The following is a 5,954-nucleotide window of genomic DNA, read 5'->3' on the forward strand; positions in this document are numbered from 1 at the left end:
TATTATTTTATTAAATATTATATTAAAAGAGACGAGAAATCAAAATGATATTGGCCTACATGGAGTAGTGTCAATTTCCTTAAGGTTGTGACGATGATATCTTAAGGTTGTGATCAGAAAATGATAATGATGTGATGATGATCTGATTATATTTTTGGAATGGTCAAGTACCCGTGACACTCTTGCTAATCTTATACAGGAATAACCAAATTGACAACTATGTTAAAACATCTAAAGATGTAGTTTAAATCAAAGAAATTTGTGAAGTTGGGGATTTCTTGGGGTTGTGTGCATCGATTAGTAATGTCTTGGTTTAGCAAAATATAATGTAATTATTTAATTATTGGTAGTTTTTAATTTTTTTTTTTTTTTGAAACGGCAAACTAACTAATATACTCCTAAATAACCATCTATGTCTCCAAAGAGACTTGAACACTAACTAATATACTCCTAAATAACCATCTATGTCTCCAAAGAGACTTGAACACCTGACTTTTCATATGAGATTGTCACTCCATACCGCTAGGCCATTGACCCTTTGGTTGATAGTTTTTAATTGATTAAAATAATAATTTTGTTGGTTTTATTGCTGATGTGGACGTTTAATCATTAAATGAGCTAATAAGATGCATATGATGGGTTATATAATGTTATGTTTACCGTAAAATTTGATATCCATCTTATCGGCTCATTTATGATTATGTATTCACGTCATAATTATTAGAGTGTTCGTTTGATGTATTTTATATTCCAAAAAAATATACACTACATCATAATATCAAGTTATATGATAAACATAACAATATATAACCTAACATATCCATCTCATCAGCTCATTTAATGAAAAGACGTCCAAGTCTGTAATGAAACCGGTAATATGTATGTTACATGAGGAAATAATCAAATCATCACTTAGTTTTAGTTAATGAGTTATTTGTAAATTATGGTAAAATAATAAAAATTTAATAGAACCAGATAAGTAACAAACCTATACACCAGGAATAACGGGTCAAATCGTCATTTTTAACGGCAATTCATGTTTTTTATAAAAAAAAATTTAGTTTGAGATTTTTTTTATAAATAAATATTAATTTGAGAATTTTTCTGGTAAAATATTAACATTTTTGGGAAGATTTCCCTAAAATTAACATATAAATATGTGACATTTCTTCTACACTTCGAAACCTAAGAACTTTGCGTTGAGGGCCACTAACTAGCAATTTCTTCAGCCAAATTAAGCCCATGTAACTTTAGCCCAAACCCGGTAACATCTTCTTCCTTACCCTAACACGAGAATACGGATACCCACCCAGCCATTGGATTTTCAATTTCTTTTATATAAAATAATTACCTTTATATAAAATATTTTTTCTTGCAAAATAAAATGATGATTTTATTTGATTTGATTTTAATTTCCTTATATATTAATCCAAAAAAATAAACAACATATGGGCCGACATTAACACCGTGGGTCCGTTAATATAACCATATTTTTTTATCACTCCGGAAATTAGAGATTGGTTACTTTTATACGGAAATAATTCAAATAAAAACAGTAAATACTTTGAGAACGTAAAAACATTATTTTTATATTATTATTCTGTAATAAATTTTGTATCCATGACTTTATATCATTATTCAGCAATGAATAAATGAATAGTCACAGGTTAAAACTAAAATTAGAATTTACTATAAAAATGCATATACATAAATTTATAATAGAATAATAACATTAAAATTCTAATGAATATATGAATAGTCAACCATTAATATTCATATTAAAATTACTTCAACAATACACATATACAATATTTATTACAGAATAACAGCATAAACATAGTGTTTTTACGTTTTCACATTATTTACCGTTTTTATTTGGAACATATATATATATATATATATATATATATATATATATATATATATAACATTTTACTCTTGAAATTTAAGAGATTTCATACCAACTACATCATGTAGAATCAACTTATGCTTATCATTCAATACACATATTATATTTCCGTTTTAGAAATTAAATCACATTAAACATTAAACATGTTTCAGAAATAAAATAAACAAATTAAACAATTGTTTTTATTTTTCTCCTTTGTGCCTTTAAACTAACATTTTTTTCTCAAACAACAAAACCCTAATTAGAAGAGCCAACATCGCACCTCATCCGCCTGAGTCATCATTCTCACCACCATCGACAGTGAACCTTCACCCACTCTTCAACCTTGCACCACCCGCCATATCTAATCGCCGTCTTCACCTACTGTGTGCTCTCACAACAATTTCCCGGCAATGAGAACCCACCACGACCCATCTTTCTCCTTCTCTCTGTCTCTCTCTCACTCTCACTTTCTACCCTAACTCGCTTTCCAACCTTACCACCACTCATCAACATTGATCGTACCTTAGCCACCAACCAGTTCCAATGTGCTAACACCTCTGATGACGCTTTCCTACTTGTCTTATGATGTCGGTTTCATGTAAGATAATATTTGATTTTTAGTTTCATTTGTCACTCACTTTCTTTCATCTATTCCTTTCATTTATAATGGCAGGACGATCTAGAGTTGGTGAAAGTATTTGGGTGAATTAGAAATAAATTACGCAAATCGAAAACAAGTTCTCTCACTCTCCTTTCTTTCTTTCATTGATAGAAAAAAGACACAACCATGGTATTATATGTCTCTCTTATCTAGAAAACCCTAGACGTCAATCCGGGCGGATGTGTTCATCTCTGTTTCAAGGTTGGTGTGTTCTTCTTCAATTATTTCTATTATTTGTTGATGTTGTTAAGGTCGATGGATAACTTTCCTTGATTCTTGTTCGGCTCTAAAGGTGGATGGGTTATTCTTTCTTATGAGTTGATTATCATCACATAGGTTGCACAGAGGTATATCTTTTTTGGTTCATAATTTTATGTGATTGAAATTTAGATGTGATGAATGATCATTTTAATATAGTGGTATCTTTTGCTCATCTCCTCTCTGTGTGTGTGTGTGTGTGTGCACCAATTTTGTCTTTCTTTCTCCTTCACCTTTGCATCTTCCCTACGAAGGGGTTCTAATTTCTTCTTATTTTTTGTATGGAACTCGATTTCCAATTCATAATACATAAATATGGACTATTATGTTTTTTATTGTTTGAATTTTATCAAGTCAGTTCCTAAAAATTGAGGGTGTGTTAGTGTATGGTGTTATTTGTTGATATAGAGTAATGGTTTGGGGATGGTGTGGGGTTTAATTGTGTGGTAACCTGATTTACATATTCTTTAACCATAATTTTAAAAAGCAACAACCTTTATTTTCTTTAAGTACCTGGTCCGGAAACAACATTTTGAATGTACTAGGTCGAGAAAAAAGCATCCAACTTTCATTTTCATAAAGGCTTTTTATGGAGGATTGTTCCTTACCTTTTTCAAAATCGAGAATTGGCTTTGGTTGAAGCTTTATGGAAAATCAATAAGAGGGTCTTACCCTTCAAAGTAATGTTCAAATTAATTGTCTCCCATCACATTCAATCAATCACCCAATAAAAATCTGTGCAACAAACTTTTTTATGTATGAGATATCATTTTATACCAGGAGAATTCTCATAGATTCTACATTTATAGTTATTATCATTAATCGATAGAAAACTAATGAATCTTCTACCAATATGTAACATCCCGAAATGAGGTATAAATTATCATTCCTTAACCTTTCTTAAATATGTCAAAATTAGTCCTTGAATTGTGAACGGTGGCGAGTCAGTAAGTGGGGCGTACGCATTAGTACGCGCAACATACTCATGCACTAAGCAGGATCGTGGAGGTCACCAAGTACGCTGAGTGTACCCCTTGGTATGTTGGGCGTACTAGACTAAGTTTGCAAACCCTAATAATTCTAATGTCCCTATTTAAGGAACATGATGTCCTCATTTATAGCCACCTTTATTAGCCTCCAACCTTTCCTAAACCCTAAATCTCGAGTGTGTGCTTGTGGGTGTGAGTTTGCAAGCTTAAAGTGACTTTTGGCTCTTGTAGTTAAAGAGGGAATGTAGTAGAAGAAGAAGAAGGTGCCATCCAGGTCAAAGATCCAGAAACCACCCATCTTTGTACATAATTTTTAGGTATAAAGCTTATACCTTGGCTATTGTTCTTCAAGATCTTTCTAGTGTTAGGTTTATGAGCTTAAGTCCCTAAAGTTTGGATCTTTTCGAGTTAATATTCTTTATAGAGTTTAAGTTGTCCTTTTATGCATTTTTGGGCTTCTAGATCAATAAAAATGGTTGCTTGATCCTTCCTTTGACTCCATGCATGAGTAAAGTACATTGGAATGGATGAAATGATGTTCTAGCCTCTCCTAGCCATGCAAAGGCTTAAATCCCACGACTTTATGGATTAAGAGACCTTGATTTGCTCATATTTGTAGTTGGAGTGTTTGTCTTAATGTATTAAGCCAAAAGAAGTAAGAAATGGGAGTCCAAGGAGCACGTCGTGCGTACCCCCAACTACATGCAACATAGGTCTAAGATTCCCTGTCGCATGCATATTCAGCGGTACGCCGAACGTAGGGAGTTGTACGCCCAGCGTACTCGTTGGATGTTGACTTCGGGTTGACTTTTGTTGACTTTTGCTGATTTTGACTTTTAGGTCAAAATTTAGGGTTTGGACCTAGGGAGGGGCAAAATGGTCCTTTTTGCCCTTAGTGGGCTTAGTTGTGGACTTGGACTCATGAGGTAGTAATGGGCCTTAATTATTAATTAAGGTTAATTTATTTGGTTGAATAGGCGGAGTCTAGATCCGGCAGTTCGGGTGCTAGGTTTTCGTGTCATTTGTATTAGGTGAGTCTCGTCATTTAATCTTACCTGTGTGGTAGGATAATTGTAATATTATGACCAGCTGGGTCTAGCTGTTATGTTATGCTATGCTCTCTAATGTGCTAATATGATAATTGTTTAGTTGGGGCTGTTGTTAGCCAATCGGGGTTGCAGATAACCTCCCGAGCATGTTGTTAGCTCACCGAGTCTGCTGATAGTCCCAGGGTTGCAGATAACCCATAGTTGTTTATTTATGATGAGCTATATGTGGTATCCTAGGGAACTCACTAAGCTTTGTGCTTATTGTTGTTGATTTATATGTGGCAGGTACTTTGTAGGATCGCGGGAAGGCGAAGGTTTGATTGTACACATGCACTGGGAATTTACTACTGGGACATGATGTTTTATGTACTCTGATAACTATGACATTTGTGGTTTTGGAATGACTTGTACTTGAGATTTGATTGTGAAACTATGTTTTTGGAAGTTTTAAAAATGTAAATTTTGGTCTAAAATTTGAGGTGTTACACAATATGTTTGAATTTTCTCTTTGCTTCTTTTAGCAACATATTTTGTTCTTAACTTTATTTGATTTTTCTTATTCTGATCCTTATTCAGATCCAGATCATTCATATAGCATACGGTCAAGCAATACATCTCTTCTTCTCCTTTTTCTCTAAATCACATCGAATATGTTTTCACTTTTCTAGATTCCATATACAACAAAAATATGTTTAATGTGTTGGAGGTAAAGGAAACCAGCTACAAAAGTTGCACCGATCAATCATTCATAATTAACATCACGAGAGGTGTTGGATGTGATGTGTTTCCACTCACCCATTTGCTTGCAGGTAATCAAATCATTTTCTTTCTATTCATTTGTATGTTTTCTGGTTTTTGGTGTAAAGGACCAATGATGGTTGAGCTAAAGGGTGAAATATTTATAGAATGCTAAATGGCAACAAAATCAAAAATTGATTCATAGAACCCCTATAACTACTCAAATATTTGATCACCACATGCTTTTACAGGTATCTAAAAGTGAAATATGTTGAAAACTAATATCAGTAATTTATGCGTGGTGATAAGTAGTTCTAATTAGAAACAAATTTTGGAAAATCCAAAGAAATCCAAATAAATAGCTAGAG

The sequence above is a fragment of the Lactuca serriola genome, chromosome 3 (genome assembly GCF_051521515.1).
Source record: "Lactuca serriola cultivar US96UC23 chromosome 3, Lser_US96UC23_V15, whole genome shotgun sequence".
NCBI classification, from domain to species: Eukaryota; Viridiplantae; Streptophyta; class Magnoliopsida; order Asterales; family Asteraceae; genus Lactuca; species Lactuca serriola.